The sequence below is a fragment of the Taudactylus pleione genome, unplaced genomic scaffold (genome assembly GCF_031769625.1).
Source record: "Taudactylus pleione unplaced genomic scaffold, aTauple2 ptg000485l, whole genome shotgun sequence".
In the NCBI taxonomy this organism is placed as follows: domain Eukaryota; kingdom Metazoa; phylum Chordata; class Amphibia; order Anura; family Myobatrachidae; genus Taudactylus; species Taudactylus pleione.
The window spans coordinates 1710766-1731082 of NW_028284887.1; the positions used below are offsets into that span (position 1 = coordinate 1710766).

At 46.5% G+C, this 20317-nt stretch overlaps 1 protein-coding gene and 1 pseudogene across 1 annotated transcript in view; one reads left to right on the forward strand and one right to left on the reverse strand.

Annotated features, from left to right (window-relative positions):
• The window catches only part of METTL16 (methyltransferase 16, RNA N6-adenosine), a 64726-nt gene extending 63053 nt beyond the window's left edge, over positions 1-1673 (reverse strand). The window contains exon 1 of the mRNA XM_088449454.1: positions 1537-1673. The gene's annotated coding sequence lies outside the window, so the exon portion shown is untranslated. The remainder of the gene's footprint in view (positions 1-1536) is intronic.
• A 3000-nt stretch (positions 1674-4673) lies between these two features.
• Positions 4674-6263, forward strand: LOC148502706 (protein kinase C delta type-like; annotated as a pseudogene).
• The last annotated feature ends 14054 nt before the right edge of the window (positions 6264-20317 follow it).

The window sequence follows — 20317 nt, forward strand, 5'->3', positions numbered from 1 at the left end:
TTTGCCTTAAATTATATGATATATGCTCAATATATTGTGTATTTTATTGGTATGTTTGCTGATACATTTTAATACATAAACATCAATTTATGAAAAATGTCTTGATATTTTTCTGCCATGATAAAGGTATATATTTTTATGGTTCAAAATTTTAGAGATTTGGTAAAAAAACCAAAAAACTACTAGTCTCAAACAATTGTAATAGAATCCCAAATGACTTGTATAATGGCGCTAATTTAGAGTCACACGTAAGATGACCTCAATGCCTATTCAAAAACAAATGCAGATGTTCACCTACATTCAGAGTTAACTACAACTGTGCGCCCGCCCTGCCCCGTCCATCTGCTTGTGAAAGTAGCAGTAATCACTACCAGCGCGCATCTATCTTCGGGGTAAAACATCAGTCTGATATTCCACCTACACACCCACAGAACACTTGTCCAACACATGAACATCCCGTTGTTGCCCAGTTACACCCACTCAGCTGCCAGTGGAGCTGCGTACGAATGTGAAAGCCCAGAGGTTTCGCAAAGTCACGTACACTCTGGGCCTGATTCGGAGACGGACGGTAATGCAATAGCAACTGCAATCTCTCATATCACAGCTGTTAAAATATGCTAATGCCTTCCACAGCACAGCCGAGCATAGACACCTACTACTGCCTTCTCATATCCATCTGACGTGCAAAAGCGTAACCATTGACGCTCAGCATGTAGGGTGAGTCTGACCAGCCGCAAACACTGCGTCTCTCCTGACATGCAGGGAGCTCTCATGCTGTGAAGCAGATGGCAAGGGCTAATTTATGTGTGCCCATGAACTGGCATTTAAATGGCCAGATATACCTGCGTTCCTGTTACCACTCCCAAATGCGGACTGTCACTCACTTTGTGAATATTAACTCTGTACGAACTGAAAAGTTGCATGTGCGCAATGCTGCGTTTGCGCAATAGCAAATAATCACGAAAACATCGGCATCGCGTCCTTCTCTGAATCAAGCCCCCTACTCTGATGCATGTGCAGTGCGATAAATTGCAAGGTCCGTCTACAAAAGCGACTCAAGTGTGACTCTGAAGCAGCCCCATATTAGATTATGTTAGGGACATTAGAATTTAAGGGACATAAAACAAATTACAATGGCACTATATAAATTATCTTAATAATAATGTGTAAATGGGATGTGAATGAAGATTTTCTGAGCAGGGTTACACAGGAACCTGCAGGTAGATCATTTTTAATTTTGTTAAACTTTGTATTAAAGGCTCAACTCCTAAACCCACCATTCCCACAGCAATACACGCATACATTGCCTCGTCATGCTACGTGCAAACATTATATAACCGTACATATAAGCACACAAAGATGCAAGGCCCTGGGACTGCAGATGTTCATTCTCCCATGTCATGTTTGTTACACATGCAGAGTGACACAAGACGACATTTACAGGTGACAGTTACATGAACTTTGCAGAACATGAGCACATGGCCAAGATGTGACCAAGAGAAGCAACAGTGAATGATGCCTGTATAACACACTCACATGCCCGGCTCAGCTCTCCCCTTCCCCGGAGCCGCCGCGCTGAAGGAACTGCTGCTGCTGCTGGCGGGCTCATGTGCGGCTCGCTCACACTCATCTACTGCCAATCTGCCATCCATCCGGCTACGGAGCGATGTTTGGGACAAAATTCCCCATAGCTCGTTTGATTTTCTTTTCAGCATTATCCTTGGTCATGCCATGTCTGAACACAGAATGAAACATACTGTTCTTACAAGTGTAACATCACATGACAGAAATACCTGTACATACATACATACATACATACATACACTTTTTTTTACTTTTGCAATAATTTAGGGTGAAATAATTATTATTATCATCATTTATTTCTATGCATTCTGAGAGCATAAAACCATTCTTATTTGATTTTTAATACCTTGAAACTCCCAGAAATTTGACAAGTATTAACTCCAGGTACGTTATTAAGCAGTTGGGAAATAGCAGTAATGAACTATATACAGTGGCATATGATTTACAATGGGTGCAGTGGGTGCAGGGGGCCCACGCCACACACTCAGCACCCATTTAGTTTACTTATCTCTCCGGGGTCCTGTGTTGGCGATGCGCAAATCACAGGGGGTGAATTACGCCGTTTTCCATTTTCACCTCTACCGCGGAGAGGAGGGGTCCGCATGGAGGCTGCAAATGTGCTCTCTCTTCTCTGCTCCTGACTATGGCCCTTTTCGAAAAATGTAAAGTTTGCACTACAAAAATTGTAGATTATGTGGCTGTTGTACAGTTGGAGGCAAATATAATTTTTTTGGGGGGGAGAGTAAAATTCTAATTTGCACATGTGCTTTTGACTCTTAACACTTAGACAGAATGGGGAGGGTGGGGGTGGGTATCCAAGCCTAGGCCAAGTACAGTAAGAAAGTGTGCACGCATTTGCGCCAGTCAGGAGGTGTACTGTATATCTTGCTGGTGCTTGACCCGTGGTACAATATCTGCAGTAATATTGATCAGCATTTTGAGATGCATCCAGATTAGCAAGCTTTTAGAGGGCACAGCCTACGTGCACATCCTGACAGTGGCAGATTAAGGTCCACATGGGCCTGGAGCTGAAATTTACAAAGGGCCTATTGCAGTGTTGGCTAACCTTGACACTCCAGCTGTTGTGGAACTATATATCCCAGCATGCCCTACCACAGTTTTAGCATGCCCTAATAGCAAAACTGTAGCAGTGCATGCTGGGTTAAGTAGTTCCATAACAGCTGGAGTGTCAAGGTTAGCCAACACTGGCCTATTGTGTGCTGCCTCAGGGGGTGTGATTAGTGATGTGGTGGGGCATGACCAGTGCTGTGGGGGTGTGGTCTGCATCACGGGCTGTGGCTAGCGCCTTCCTTTAATCACCTCAATTGCACCCCCCACTCTGCTTATATCAACAGTATAATGTGAAAGTCTGCAAATAAAAGGAGACACCCCTTGTTAAAGGGACAAAAAAGAATAATGGCACTTAATGATCACATGAATCTGCAACTTCCCTACTAAAGAGCATGTGTGTCACTAATGGTGCATACACAAAACACGATATGCTCCCTGAGCGATATCGTGTAGTGTTGTCCCCGGCAGGCTGTGCTCAATGTCGTTCATGACATTGAGCACAGCCGCTGAACGATATCATTAACGATATCGTTCAGCGCCGGGCTCTCTCCCCCATTCCCTGACATGCAGCAACCTGACGAGATCGTCAGGTTAGCCTGCATGTTAGCCCGATGAACGATGATGACGAACGACACGCGGCAACGCGCGTCGTCGTCATCGTTCATCTTTTTGGGGTTAAAAATGAACGATAAAGTGGACGACTGAACGATAATGATATCGTTATCGTTCAGTCGTCCACTTCATCGCCCAGTGTGTACGCACCTTTAGTGATCACATGAATATGAAACCTTCCTACTAAAGGTCCCATTGGAACTGTGACTGTGCAGACCAATCATGTCTCTGCAGCTTCCTATCTCTGTCTGGCAGACATCTTACGGTTATTGACATAAAGGACTCACATATCGCTACAAAAGGGCTGTTTATGATAAATTGGCCCCATATTGTTAAAGTGAAAATGAAGCCTAGTGGGTTACGGGTCATTTTTTTCTGTAATACATAGCAGCAAGCATCACAAAGATCAATCTGTGGTATTTCTGACTGGAACCCACTGACTAAAATTGAAATAAAAGGCTGTTTAATCTCCAAAATGTATTCTCTCTTATAAATTATTCATTTTAATCTCTTCATATGGGCACAAGTAAATTTTAGATATATATTTTACTGTTTACAGTTTGGACAGGATGAAACTTACATATACATCAACTGCCATAATATATGTGCTTTAGGACTAAGGGCCTGATTCAGAGCCGCTCGTAAGCGGCCGCTCGTTCGCTCCGAGCGATGTTCGCACAACTGCGCATGCGTATGGGTTGTAATATGCATGCGCGAACCGGTCATTGCGGTCGGAAATTGTGTGCTCGCAAAATAGCGAATGCCTGCTAATTTGAGTGACAGAATGAGGCGTTTGTGGGTGGTAACAGGGGAAGATGCTTGAAAACGGGGAGTGGAGATCCGAACGCAGGCGTGCCAAACGGTCAAAACGGGCGTTTTAAGGGTGTGCATAATTAACAAAGCAGCGTCATCGACCACGTCACTTGGTTTTCTTTTAGCCTAAACTGCTCGCATGATTGTGGTAGGAAAATCAAACCACAAGCACTGCGAGCAGTTCATACGCCTTTCGATGTACTCGATTAATCTAATAAATAGTGGAGATGACGTATGATGTGAGCGGCCAGGGGGCGTTTTTAAAAAAATAGCGAGCGCATGTTTCGTTCGCTCGTTCAGACATAGAGGCATCAACAGACCGCAAACAGCGAGCGCTCTATTTAAATATCCGGCCCCTTTTTCTGAACGAGCGAGCGCAAATAGCGTCCGTCTCTGAATCAGGCCCTAAGCTCAACTGCACACTGCAGTTGGTTGTGACATCACAATTATTGATGACATCACAGAACTACTTGTACAGCTGTTGAAAAATTTGAAGCTCTGTTTTCAAAAATTCCAAACTGTGCAGTCACATTTTGTGATATTGCAAGTTTGCTTTATTCTCTAAGAGCCCTATTGTTGTCTTCTGACATAACATGGGAACTATTAAGAGAAAAAAACCTCCAGACAAAGCAGGGAGACAAAAAAACAGAGGAAAACTGACCAAAAAAGCAGAGAGACGCAGAGGAAAGGAGGCAGGCCAGGCAAAAGCAGGTAAGAGAGAGGTGAGAATAAACAATGCATTTGTAGCAGGTGTACAGAGAGGCTGGGACAGGTTTGCTGGGTTTCTAAAAAAGACAAGAGACCAGTTCATAAGAGCATGCAGCAGATGTACCAGATTTTGGCGAGTGAGACACAGGAGAAACTTTGACGTTGCTGAAGATCCAGGGGAGGGATGCAGTCATTGGATAGGCCAGACAAACCTTTCAAAAAAAGAGATGACCAAAAATAAATCAGGCAAAGCAGCTATACAGAGACGCTGGGACAGGTTTGATGGATTTGTAAAAAAGAAGAAACATCAACTCATAACAACAATTAGCAGAAGCCAACCAGGCATCCCAATGGTTCAGCAAACTGCAGAAGAGAGCTGCACAGTGCCCACCAGTCACCAAAGCACAGACACTGTACCTTTAACAGTGGAGCAATTTACTTTCCACTCACTACTTGGAAAGGGAGGTTATGGCAAAGTGATGCTGGCAACAGATGCTATTCGTAGGGAAAGAGTAGCAGTGAAAATCTTAAAGAAGAGAGCATTAATTAAAATCTTAAAGAAGACAGCAATAATAGAACATGAGAGCAGTTTGGTTGAGTGTCAGGTACTTGAAATGTCACATGAAAGCATTTTTATGATCCATGGTTATGCAGCCTTCCACACAGAGAGCTATCTATACTGTGTAATGCAACTGGCTGGCGGAGGGGATCTGTTCGATTTTGTGAAGACATCACCGGTGGACCTAACAACAATAAAATTTATAGCTGCTGAACTGGTTTGTGGATTGCAGTTTATGCATTCAAGAGGAATTATTCACAGAGATCTCAAATTGGAGAATATATTACTAACTACAGAGGGTCATGTTAAAATCACAGACTTTGGTCTGGCCCTATTGAATACATATGGACAAACCAATGCCAAAGTACTTGGTGGGACCAATGGCTATAAAGCTCCAGAAATTATAACTTGCCAGCCATACAGCGCTGGTGTGGATTGGTTCGCATATGGTGTTATTTTATAACTACTCACCCTACGCAAGTACCCTTTTAATGGAGAGTCAGCTTCTGTGGTAAACACAATGATCCTTACTCAAGAACCAACGTATTCAGGGCTTACTGATCCTGTAACAAAGGACATTATAACAAAGCTCCTGTGTAAGGAACAGTCCCTCCGGCTTGGAGTAAATGGCAATGTCCGAAAACAATGCTTCTTCTCTTCAATTAACTGGGCAGCAACAGAAACTGGAAAAACAGCATCTCCAGTTATACTGCACAAGGACTATATGGCTCTAGATGAAAAACAGCAAATTCCTTTGTCCCATAGTGAAGTGTTGAAAGAACCAATTACTATCACGAACCAAAGTCTTTTTGATAACATTCAATTTGTGTGCCCTAAATGGGGTGAAACTTATCACAACATGCCAATGGAAGCAGACACTATGCCATCAGAGTTGACCTGGACTAACAAAAAATAGAAAAATCTGCAGTCCTAAAAACATCTTGTTCCTGCGTTGTCTGTTGCCTACCCCAAACTCGGCTATGTACCTGGAGATGCACTATATCTTGCCTGTCACGACCTCGGCTATGTCCCTGAAGATGCACAATCTGCTACCTGCCCTGATCTTGACTACATCCATGGAGAAGCACTGTCTGTCGCCTGACCCAACCTCGGCTACGTCCCAGGAGATGCACTGTCTGCCGCCTGCCCTGACCTCTGCTACGTCCCTGGAGATGCACTGTCTGCCGCCTGCCCTGACCTCTGCTACGTCCCTGGAGATGCACTGTCTGCCGCCTGTTCAACCTCGGCTACATCCCAGGAATGCACTGTCTACCGCCTGCCCTGACCTCTGCTACATCCCTGGAGATGCACTGTCTGCTGCCTGCCCCGACCTCGGCTACATCCCAGGAGATGCACTGTCTGCCACCTGCCCTGACCTCGGCTATGTCCCTGGAGATGCACTGTCTGCCGCCTGCTCAACCTCGGCTACATCACTGGAGATGCACTGTCTGCCGTCTGTATGACGTCGGCTACATCCCAGGAGATGCACTGTCTGCCGCCTGCCCTGACCTCAGCTACATTTCAGGAGATGCTCTGTCTGCCGTCTGTTTGACCTCGGCTACATCCCAGGAGATGAACTGTCTGCCGCCTGTTCCAACCTCTGCTACGTCCCTGGAGATGCACTGTCTGCCGCCTGTTCGACCTCAGCTACGTCCCAGGAGATGCACTGTCTGCTGTTTGCTGCCTGGACCTCTGCTACATACCTGGAGATGCACTGTCTGCCGCCTGCCCCAACCTTGGCTACATCCAGGAGATGCATTGTCTGCCGCCTGCCCCGACCTCAGCCATGTTCCTGGAGATGCAGTCTGCCTCCTGCCCTTACCTCATCAGCTACGTCCCAGGAGATGCATTGTCTGCCCCAACCCCGGCTAGGTCCCAGGAGATGCACGGTCTGCCGCCTGTTTGACCTCAGCTATGTCCCTGAAAATGCACTGTCTGCTGCCTGCTCGACCTCGGCTACGTCCCTGGAGATGCACTGTCTGCCGCCTGTTCAACCTTGGCTACATCCTAGGAGATGCACTGTCTGCCGCCTGCCCCAACCTCTGTTACATGAAAGGAGATGCACTGTCTGCCGCCTGCCCCGATTTCGGCTATGTCCCTGGAGATGCACTGTCTGCTGCCTGCTTCGACCTCAGCTACATCCCAGGAGATGCACTGTCTGCCGCCTGCTCGACCTCGGCTACGTCCCTGGAGATGCACTGTCTGCTGCCTGTTCGACCTTGGCTACATCCCAGGAGATGCACTGTCTGCCGTCTGCCCCGATTTCGGCTATGTCCCTGGAAATGCACTGTATGCCGCCTGCTCGACCTCGGCTACGTCCCTGGAGATGCACTGTCTGCTGCCTGTTCGACCTTGGCTACATCCCAGGAGATGCACTGTGTGCCGCCTGCCCCGACCTCTGTTACGTCCATGGAGATGCACTGTCTGCCGCCTGCCCCGATTTCGGCTACGTCCCTGGAGATGCACTGTCTGCCGCCTGCTTTGACCTCTGTTACGTCCATGGAGATGCACTGTCTGCCACCTGCGCCGATTTCAGCTACGTCCCTGGAGATGCACTGTCTGCTGCCTGCTTCAACCTCGGCTACATCCCAGGAGAAGCACTGTGTGCCGCCTGCTCCGGCGTTGGCTACATCCCAGGAAATGCACTATTGATTCTTCTATATTGCTCAATTAATAAAATATTGTTTAAAAAATAAATAAAGGTGTCTTGCTTAACAGGAACTGTGTAAGGAATAAAGGCAAGGCGTAGTAGAGCTAAAAGAAGCTTTATACCTAAAAGGTCAATATAGATAAGTTTAGAAATGGTGTATATTATATAATAAATTGGAAAACATAGATGGCCCGTTTGAGAGGGGCACGTAATGTTGATGTCACACACAAGCAGCCTACGTTTTAAGTTTGTGCATATAAATAAATTGGGGTCCACTCCTGAGGATAAAAACAGCCAGACCTGGCAACAGTAAACTACATGTACAGGTGCCTTTTTACTTTAACTGGTATGCGCACCCTGACCACAAATCTATAAAATACCATGCAAGGCATCTGGTCAAATAGGTCATGAAAATATGAATGGGTATGTATACACAGGGCCGGTGCAAGGTTTCTTGGCATTTTTGCGCCCCCCACCCTCGGATAGCTACACAAGCCTTTATACAGTGCCCCCAGTAGTGGCCCCTATGCAGTGCTCCCAGTAGTGGTCCCCCTATGCAGTGCCCCTTATATAATGCCCCCAGTAGTAGTCCCCCTATGCAGTGCCCCTTATATAATGCTCCCAGTAGTAGTACCACCTACGCATTGCCCCAGGTAGTGGTCCCCCTATGCAGTGCCCCTTATATAATACCCTCAGTAGTAGTCCCCCCCATGCAGTGCTCCTTATATAGTGCCCCCCCAGTATTAGTCCCCCTCTGTTCAGTGCCCCCAGTACTAGTCCCCCCAGTAGTAGCCTCCCCCCCAGCAATGCCCCCATAGTAATCGTGCCCCCAGTAGTAACCTCACCCCAGCAGTGACCCAGTAGTGATCTCCCCCCAGCAGTGCCCCCAGTAGTGATCTCCCCCCAGCAGTGCCCCCAGTAGTGATCTCCCTACCAGCAGTGCCCCCAGTAGTGATCTCCCCCCCAGCAGTGCCCCCAGTAGTAGACGTGCGGTGTCCCCAGTAGTAGCCTCCCCCCAGCAGTGATCTCCCCCCCCAGCAGTAATCCCAGCCAATCACACACGTAAAAAATAAAAAAAAAACTCCACTTACCTTAATCCCTGCTCCAGCATCCTCCTCTGTCCCCCCGGGCGGGCCCGCTCTGCATGATGGGAGAGACGTCATGACATCAGCCTCTGCCGGAGCCAGAAGATGGAGCTCGTGAGTGAGCTCCAGCCCGGCTACGGCAGTGGGCGCAGCAGCCGATGAGAGTCTGACTCTCATCGGCTGCTAAAACAAACCCACAGCTGCCGGTGTTTGTTCCTAGTAGGTAGTGCGGACTGCACTTATGTGCGAGCCACACTACCGCCCTGCAGGGCCGGCGCTCTAGTGGTAGCGCTGGCCCTGTGTATACATTTACAGTGCATGCACTATGCAGTAAAATCATCAATACATCGTGTACATGGAATATCTGGGGCTGGACATCTGAGACAGAAGAACCTGAACTCATAGCTCAGTGATCCACAAGGGAGACTGGATTCCTGGCTGTGGACATTAAGGTCCACATGGCCCTGGAGCTGACATTTACAAAGGGTCTATTGCAGAGGTTCCCAAACGCGGTCCTCCAGGCTCCCCAACAGTTCAGGTTTTAGAGATCTACATGTTTGAGCACAGGTGACCTAATTAGTACCTCAGTCAATTTGATGTAACCACCTGTGCTCATCCATGGATATCTCTAAAAACTGAACTGTTGGGGAGCCTTGTGTTTGGGAACCTTTGGCCTATTGTGTGCCACCTCAAGGGGTATGACCAGTGCTGTGGGGGTGTGGTCTGCACAGGGAGTGTGGTATGCATAACAAGTTGTGGCTAGAGTCTTTCTTTAATCACCTCAATTGCAGCCCTACTATGCTTATATCAACAGTGTTATGTGAAAGCCTACAAACAAAAAAAGAATAATTGCACTTACTGATCACATGAATTTGAACCCTCTCTACAAAAGAGCATGTGGGTCTATTAGTGATGTCATGAATGTGACATCTCTCTATATAAAAAGGATCTAATCTTTTTACTAGTTATATCAAGAAGATATTCGATCTATACCCCATGATGAGAACAAAAAAAAAAAAAGTGACTCAGCGAAGCTTATACCTGTATACATATACAGTATATGTACACACATATACATTATGTATGTAAAAGCAGAGAGAGGCGGCACACCAGGGACTGGCACAGTGTAGAAAAAATATGTGGTGACAAGTTCTACATTGTGCCAGTCCCTGTAGGTATTTATGGTTTGGTTTTGGAAGGCACCGGGGCATCATATACTGAATTGACCGAATTACATAAGTGTTCGGCAGCAGCAGTATGAGGTGACAGTCTCCTGTGGGTCTATTTTCAATGGGTGACCTGGAGATGCAGCTCCACCCACCCCATTGTTAATCTGGCCCTGCACCCTGAGCTGCCAACTGACTACAATCCCAGAGTTTCCCCACTGGCCAGTGGGTTGAGCGGTCGGCCCCGTTACTTATCAGCCGGGACCACGTGACCACAAGGAAGCGTGGGCTCTGGCAGACAGTCTTGCGGCTGGTGAATAGGAGGGATCCATAGTGTGTGTGTAACCAGGCACACACTCCAACAGGAGGCAACAGGTCTGCTACCATCCAAGACAGCGGAGGATCATAGAAATACACAGGACACCGGGTAAGTTGATGGACCGGAGGGCATGGGACGCCGCCCCTCCAGAGCGCAACTACCACAGATTTCTTACTCACATACCTTTTTTTTTGCTCGAGACTCTTGGTGCTCATCTATATACCTTTTCTTCATATACTGACTCTCCTTTTTTTATGTGCGCTGATACCGCTTCTAGGCTACGTACATCTCCGCCATTGTGCCTTATAACCAATGCAGGGAAATGATACTAATGATCCCATTTGAAAGTATATATCTCTGGTTTTTTTTTAAATATAACAGCTACATAATGGGGGTAAGATGCAATCAGGGAGATTGCTAGATTCTTCAGGGAGTCAGGGAGATTGCTACTCTTTCAGGGAGTCTCCTTGACAAATGTTAAAGAGCCCCAAAGCAGTTAGTAAGAGCTACTTGTTGATGAAAACACACTGATACTTTACAGGGCTTGCTCATGTATTGTGTTTTACATGGGGGTCCATATAAGTGTCCAAGAAAAACCTTTTAGCAAAATTCATGTATCCATAAGGATCACTGGGCCGCAAGCAGGTCGATGGTGGTACAGTGCACATGCGCACGACGGAGCCGGCTCCGTCGTGCGCATGCGCGAGACCCAGATAGCGACGGGCAAACCGTTGCTCTGGGTCTCGTACCAAAGGGGGCGTGCTGTCGATGTTGAGTGACAGCATGCCCCCTTTGGTGGGCGTGCCGGGGGCGTGGCTACCCAGACAGAGGCGTTCCCATGGGAACGCCTACCGTCTGGGGCCGGCCCCACTGACATCACAAGGTATGTCATTGGGAGTGCTTTCGGCTCAGTTTGACCCAAAAGCACTCCAGGGCTTGCGGCAACGAGACCCTACGACAAGGGTCTCGTTGCAAGCCCGATGGTCGCGATGGTCTTGACCATCGCGACCATCTTCCTGGCCGCTCGCTATAGCTGTGGCTGTGGGTGTGTCAGAGTGTCCGGCTCTGAATCAGGGCCACTGTGCCTTATAACCAATGAAGGGAAATGGCACTGATTATACAATTTGAATGTATATATCTCTACATAATTCGGTTAAGGTGCAATCAGGGAGATTGCTACTTTTTCAGGGACAATCAGGGAGATTGCTAGGCTCTTCAGGGAGTTTGTTACTATTTCAGAGAGTCTCCCTGAAAATCAGGGAGTGTTGGCAAGTATGCTTCACCCCTTACCCTAAAATCACCCTTGCACTTGCACTCACCATACTTCCCGATATTCCTGACAGTCGAGATGGCTCTCAAAGCTGTAATATTCTGGAATGCACAATGTGAGCCTGTTAGTGATGCAGTCTCTCAAATTATAGACAATCATAAGTATATTACTATTACTAGTATATAAAATATATTTTTCTGCACTTATTACAGGTACTTATTAAAGTATATAAACTCAAAAAGACTCAAAACACCAGCCGATCAGGACTAATCAGCAAGCTCTTGGCCAGATTACATAATTTCCAACTGATCAGATCCTGTACAATGGTACAGTGATGCTCTTGTGCTTAGTATGATGCCAGCTCAGCAGGGAGTGGTGATTACCACCATTATACCCTATGATTGATCACATCCTACAGACCTAGTAGCCATAATGTAGACTACACTGTAATGTTCCAAACTTAGTAGAAAGTGAGGTTCCCAGGAGAAAGTTCTTGGAAACTCAGCTGTCTGAACCAGCTCTGAAAGGATTGAGGTGCCAAGCTGGCAATGGCCTTTCAGGGAAGGGATGAGGACATTTAAGTGACTTAGTGGAAAGGATTTATATACAGGGTATCCAAAGTTAAATGTGGATAGTGCTTTGCTGAAACAAGTTCACCTGGTTGGTGGTCCTACGAAACTCGTGTGCACATCTAATGTTAGATCTTCACAAATTCTGTATAGCCTGATACCAGGGGGTATATTTATTAAAGTGCGGGTTTTTAGAAGTGGAGATGTTGCCCATAGCAACCAATCAGATTCTACTTATCATGTATCTAGTACCTTGTAGAAGATAATAGCTAGGATCTGATAGGTTGCTGTGGGCAACAACTCCACTTCTAAAAACCAGCACTTTAGTAAATATACCCCAAGATAAGCAACTAAGCAGTGAGGCACCTGACAGATGTTTTTAGGTCGAATGATGTGTGGACCTTGTTGTAAGTCCCATCCAATTAGGGGAACTTTTTCAATGTGTGTAATGCTGGGTACACACTAGACGATATGTCGTCCGATCCGGCGTATTGGAGCAACATATCGGGTACATTGTCTAGTATGCATCCGCTATGTCGCTAACGATGCACGCTTCCGCGCATTGTTAGCGACATCCTCGGTCGGCTCTACATGCAGGCCCTCAAGGAGGGATGCCGTTAGTGAGGGCCATGCTGCTGAATGGAGCATGGCCCCCGCCGTCGCTGCCCTCATCGGCAAGTATGTATGCACTTACCGATGCCGGCTCCCCTACCGGGTCCCATCGCTACTGAGGTTGGGCTGTGTACACATCGTTTAGTGTGTACCCAACTTAAGTCCATCGTCTATGACCAGTAGATCGGGAAATAGATACGCAACCGTGGTGGATTATATGAATGGGCTATATGATTATTTCTGCTTAACGTATGATTGCATGGCACAGTCTAAAATTGTCTCTGGCAAGGTGTCAGGTTTGTTTAGGGATTCACTATATAGGGGTCTATTTACTAAGCAGTGTTAAGAGACAGAGTGAAAAGTGATAAGTTTGTGATAAGGTGCCAACCAATCAGCTCCCAACAGTAATTTTTCAAACACAGCCTGTGAGATGACAGTTGGGAGCTGATTGGCTGGCACCTTATCACTTTCTTATCATTTTTCACTCTGTCTCCTAACACTGCTTAGTAAATAGACCCCATAAGCACTTACTGAATGGGCACCTCCAGATGGTAGATGTTCTGCTTTCCTAGTTATCTATGGTCGTCATCATTTTAGGAAAAAGAAAACGTCTTTCCGATCCCTGTTACATTTCTGCTCTATTAATACCATTTACTCTGAGAGACCCATTACTACCAAACAATCTGGTAAAATATAAGCTCGATGGCAACCCACAGGTAACACATGGATAACCTAGAAATTACTTCCTGATATTACTGCTATTTGTCTTACAGTTTTCAGCATGTACATACCCTCTGCTCAGAGGATTGCTATAATGAGGCAGGCTGAAGCAGTCATGTTAGGCAACAGAATTTAATGTCAGCATATTGCAGGGAATCAATTTGAAATAATGCAAATGTCTACACCCATGGTTTCTTCTATGGTGATGGAACAAATGCTAGATATAGTCTTGGTTAAAGTATTATTTTATTTTATGCTCTCTGCTCATCTCAGGTCCCTTAAACTTTTTAGTTCCCAACACCATGTACCAGCTTACCTCTACATTGTGTAATAGTTTGGGTAAGTGTGAAATAGAGCTTAATAATCCATGATGTATTTTAGCAGTTAATTGTCGACACCAGTTGTCCAAAATGATGTAAGTTCTATGCAGTTGTCTAGTCAATCACTGTTGCTCTGCAAGCACCTGAATCCGAATTAGCATGATCAGCTCTTCATCCAGAGCGATACTTCTGCAATGTAAAAAGACCTATTTTCCCAAAGAGCATTTTGTACACGTAGATCAGCTTGCCACTGATTGTGTAGCTCTCCAAGTGAGAACGGAATATTCTTATTTCGGCACTAATCCTAAACCTGCAGTGTCTATTCTGGCCTTGTCAATAATTTTTTTTTAAACAATGGATTTTTTCCCACACAAAGGGGCGATACCGCATCAGAACCTAGAACAGACTGACTGACTGCTAGTCACATAAAGCTGCCTTACATTCTGTTAATAAAACCCCTAGTGCTAAACTTCTGTTGCAGCATCTGTCACTCTCAGCTTGACCATTGGCTATAGCCCTAGTGATTGCTTCCCCAATTAAACATACGGAAGAAAATTAATATATTCTGTATTGATCAGAATTCATATGGCTCATTGTCAATGTCTGCAGTAACCATACACTGTATTTACCTCCAATAATAAATTGTACTGTCCATTTCTCCAAACTCCAAATAAGTGCTCTATTTATGCCAACCCTTTTTTAAGCCACCCTCACTACAGTATCACATGTAGTCTCTGCACAAAAATCCATCAAGTATTATTAAGACAGTTATATGTTACTTAGGTGGTGCAGTCGGTGTAGTGCACCAGAGCCCCTACACAGACCAGCAACGAGATTTCCTCTGGGCTCAATCATTTTGAGGAACATCGAACTGGCCCAGGGCAGGGAATATAGTCGGCCCCAGTGCCTTGAGGGACCAGCCCCTTTCTTAGGGAGGCAGAGCTGACCTTGTGTGTGTGTGCACCCACAGCATCGTGATCCTGGTGTCACTGCCAGCCGTGGATGGGGAGCGAACCTTACAGGCACCTGGACGGACTTTTATTCCAGTAATTGCCGACCAACCACCGGACTCCTGGAGAACCCTTATTTTCAGACAAGGTCAGCTCCTTTCAACAGATATGGTGGCCGCACCATGCTAAAGTGTGTGCTTGTCCCCCAGTCACTCTCTGCCTCCCATTGTCAATTTCTGCCTCCCGCTGTCACTCTCTGCCTCTAACTCTCACCCACAGCCATTCCCTGTCACCCTCTGCCTCTCCTTGCCACCCACTGCCTCCACAGTCAAGCACTGCTACCCAATGCCTCTCCCCTTCCACCCTTGGCCGACCAACCAGCAGTTCAGATCGTTTCAACTGATATGGTGGCCGCACCGGAGCATCCTGAGACAGGCTGCAAGAGCAGCAGTGTGCACATCTGAAGTATCCTAAGCATGCTCCAGACGGCCCTGCTGCAGACATTCCAGGCACCCTGCTAGCCAGATGCAGGAGCCGTAGGTGAGCAGTGGTGCTGCCCACAGAACTCTGCATTCCCGTGCGGCTGCACCACTGGCATAGCCCTAGTTACAGCCCTGTATATATGTGTTGGTGTTCTATAAATGTGTATATTGGTAACTAAATAAATTTAGTTACCAATCCTGTCATACCTCGGACACAAACCTATCATCTCTTACATTTCAGTGAGAAACCTTACACATGGAGCTATTTGCTCTTGCATTAGAAAGCTGTGAATTTTAACTATATGAAGATACTTTTAATTGCTGGCTGAAAACCTTTGCAACTTGGTCGATGTACAGTATGTAGTTTGCAGCCACACATCCTGCAGCCGGACACTACATATAACTGCTCATCTGCAATGGTTTATACTGACAATTACAAGTAGCTTCATATAGTTAGAATTCACAGGTTTCCTTTGTAGGAGCAAATCATTCAAAGTGTAAGATATCTGACTTTGAATGTGTGTAGTGTAGTGAATGTGTAGTGATGGGTTTGAGTCCCATGTATGACAATATTTTGAAATGTGTTAAATTAAGCAGAATCTTCATATAGTTAGAATTCACAGGCTTACTTTGCACAAGCAAATAGCTCCATGTGTAAAATGTCTAATTGCAAAGTATGAGGTGATGGGTTCAAGTCCCAGGTATGCCTCTCGACTGGGTCTCAAGGAAGAAATGCTGTCACAGCAGATCAAACAAGGCACCTCTCCAGCTGGGCACCTCTCCAGCTGCTTACTGCATTGCGTCGACCTTGAATCCATGCTACTTTAGTTAAAATTTGCACCATATTCCTTTAGTTAGCAATATCACAATACTTTAGAAAGTAATTGTATCACACCCTAAGCTAAATAGAATTATGCTGTATGACCATAATAATTAATATTAAGGTTTACACTGAATGGCCAATTGCTTTGGCACCACCTTTGTCCTTGAACAAGTGTGAGGAGATGGGAGTGTCAGGACCTTAAAAATATTTGGCCTGCTGGAGACTGTTTCTCATCCAAGGTGTGTTTGTAATATAGTGTAATAATCATGTATGTATATATTTATTTTGGGCCTGATTCAGGTTTAGGAGAAAATAAAAAAAGAAGCAAAAAAAGAGCAATTTGCTTTTTGGAACAAACCATGTTACAATGCAGGGTGTGCAAAAGCATTTATGTTTTTTACATGCAAGGCAAATACTGGGCAACTTTGTCTTTACACTGAAACTTAGAATGATGGTAGGATACACCCCTTTCCAACTCTAAGGACCGGATTCAGAGGTATACGCTAATGCGTGAGTGACTGTTCACATTATTCAAGCTATAAAATTAGTGTAAACAAGACTGCTCTAGGATATGTGATTGGTTAGATACCTCATTTCTTCCAATCTATTGGTCTGATTCAGATTTGGGAATAGAGTAATAAAGAGCAAGTAACTGTGCATCTTGGTTAAAACAGGTTGCACTGCAGGTGGGGCAGATTTCAAATGTGCAGAGAAATTTAGATGTAAGAAAGGAGTGTCCACACTGAAATCTAAATTGCAGTGTAAAAATAAAACTGTTCAGCATGTGTGGGCAACATGCAAAAGCAGCCAGCATGCAAAAACAAATGTATGTATTTGCACCCCTTGCATTGCAACATGGTTTATCCATGTACACAGTTACTTGCTCTATCTGACTTTATTCCCAAATCCGAATCAGGTTCCATATGCCCCAGGCACTCTCAAATCACACCCGACCAGCGTATAGACTTCAGGTATATTGCTATGATTTTGGAAGCTCCTAACTGGTGTATATATAAATTTTTAGTCAAAAACAGATAAAATATGGTGAAGTCTTTGATCTCTGTTTATATTTAGTCACACTATTTGGTTAGATGTCTACTTGAATACCCCCTGTTGTGTTGGGAGCCAGGTAAGCACCCTCAAGTCATCTATATGCAGACATACAAAAGGCCTTATGCTTACCAATCTCCTCTCCCAGGGGCACCTGGTCTGCACAGGTAATTGCTTTCCTGCTCACAGGATCATAAATAATGTACTTACTAATGAAACAACACCAGACCCCCTTTCAGGCTTCCTGAGTGATATTAACAGTCTACTTTTCTGTGTGGAGCAGAATTACAGAAATGTGCCCATGCGTGCACCACGCTATGCCTTGTCATGGGCTGCATTTGCATCATACAATCTTATGGAGTTGCGGGTGTGAACGAAACATAATTGTTCATGGCTGAGCAACTCGCGCCATTCGTGGCAAAGATACAAGAGGACACATCTGTATAACCTAACTTCAAAAGAACATGACTTGCAATATCCTCTAACATACCCATAATCTCTACAGTACATATGAGCATCAAAAGCTGCACTGTGCCCCAATGTGTTTGATTTGTTGGTTTGGACAGTGAGGCCTTGCTGCAGGATATGCTAGAAATTACAATGGGTCACAGCCAGTGCTTAAAGTGGTTCTATAGAGGTGGTGGAACTCACTTCCCTATCCACCCTAACCCCCCTGTGGGTGACACACTCCTAGCCACTCCCCTTCCTGCCCACTTGCCAGAAGCCTCTCCTCTTCAAGCATGTCCGTTCTGGGGATGGAGGGGCAGTGGGAGCAGGGTGATCACACACAGTGGGGATGGGGGTCAGTGGGAGCAGGGTGATCAAACACAGTGGGGATGGGGGGGTCAGTGGGAGCAGGGTGATCACACACAGTGGGGATGGGGGTCAGTGGGAGCAGGGTGATCAAACACAGTGGGGATGGGGGGGCAGTGGGAGCAGGGTGATCACACACACAGTGGGGATGGGGGTCAGTGGGAGCAGGGTGATCACACACAGTGGGGATGGGGGGGCAGTGGGAGCAGGGTGATCACACTCAGTGGGGATGGGGGGGCAGTGGGAGCAGGGTGATCACACACAGTGGGGATGGGGGGGCAGGGTGATCAGATGCAGTGGGATGATTAGATAAGATAATAAGAGTGAAGGAAAAGTGTGTGCAGTGTTATTACATTCATTTTGCAGACAGAGTGAAATGAAAACATAAAGTGGGGTAACACACACACACTCTTTCAGTGTAGCTGTACTGCTGCAGAGTATTTAATACCAGCAGCATGGCAGTAACCAGTACAGCAGTTCTGAATTCTGAAATACATGGCTGGCTCTCTCTTAGCGTCCGCGTGGGTCCTCTCTTAGTGCGGAAGGAGAGACAGACACGTGATTACGTCATTGTGCTGCCTCTTATGTGCCACTTCTGCATGAAAGGGAAAGAAGGAGGCAGGGCGGGTTAAGTCAATCAATGTTGTGGCGCCACCCACCCACCACATCTATTGATATTGATGGAGCTGGTGAAGAGGGAAGCCAGCCTGAGCATCCAAAACGGAAACTATGTCCTTCTTCATAATCGCTAATTGGGCAGTGCAGCAGCTGCCTGCCCTGCTGTACTTAATGTTCGGTCATGTGCATGTTTGGCCAGCTGGGCAAGGTGGGGCAGCCAGAGAGAAGCTGCTGCCGAGACAGCGTCCTTCTTACTTAGGGCCTGATTCAGCAAGCAACGCAAAGGAGAGAACGCACGCAATTGGGCGATGTTTTTGTACTGCACATGCGTGCGCGAACTAGCCAGTGCTATCGGGTAAACGCACGCAGACTACATGCAGCGTGTACGCAGGCCCCTTCTGATATTGATTGACAGGAAGTGCCATGTGTGGCGTATGCAGGTGTTTTAGGGGTGTCGATAATTAAGCCAGTGCGGCGACGGATGTAGTGATGAGACTCTGGGCCTGATTCAGAGACGGACGCTATTTGCGCTCGCTCGTTCAGAAAAAGGGGCCAGATATTTTAATAGAGCGCTCGCTCTTTGCGGTCTGTTGACGCCTCTATTTCTGAGCGAGTGAACGAAATATGCGCTCGCTATTTTGTAAAGACGCCCCCTGGCCGTTCGCATCATACGTCATCTCCGCTATTTATTAGATTAATCGAGTACATCGAAAGGCGTCTGAACTGCTTGTAGTGCTTGTGGTTGGATTTTCCTACTGCAATCATGCGAACAGTTCAGGCTAAGAGACAACCAAGTGACGTGGCCGATGACGCTGCTTTGTTAATTATGCACACCCTTAAAATGCCCGTTTTGACAGTTTGGCACGCCTGCGTTCAGATCTCCACTCCCCGTTTTCAAGCACCTTCCCCTGTTACCACCCACAAACGCCTCATCCTGTCACTCAAATTAGCAGGCACTCGCAATTTTGCGAACACACGATTTCCGACCGCACTGACTGGTTGGCGCATGCGCATTACGACCCATACGCATGCGCAGATGTGCGAACATTGCTCGGAGCAAACGAGCGGCCGCTTACGAGCGGCTCTGAATCAGGCCCTCTGTGCACACAGGAAGTTGCCAAGATCCTGCACAAGGTCTGGTCAACCACTGTTATGCAAATGTGGTCGATGGTTCTCGATCTTTGCGTTCCTTGCTGAATCCGGCCCTTAGTTACTGGCACTGTGGCCAGGCAAAGGGGTGGGCAGAGGCGGGGCAGCCAGAGAGAAGCAACTGCTGAGACAGCATCCTTCTTAATCAGGCAGCCGTAGCTGCCTGTACTTAGTTACTGACACTGTGGCCAGGCAAAGTGGGCAGGTGGAGGCGGGGTAGCCAGAGGGAAGCTGCTGCCAAGACAGCGTCCTTCTTAATCAGGCAGCTGCAGCTGCCTGTTCTTAGTTACTGACACTGTGGCCAGGTAAGGTGGGCGTACGGAAGTGAAACGGGTTCCGCCTCCATTTACTGCTGCTGGAACTCAGGATTTCAT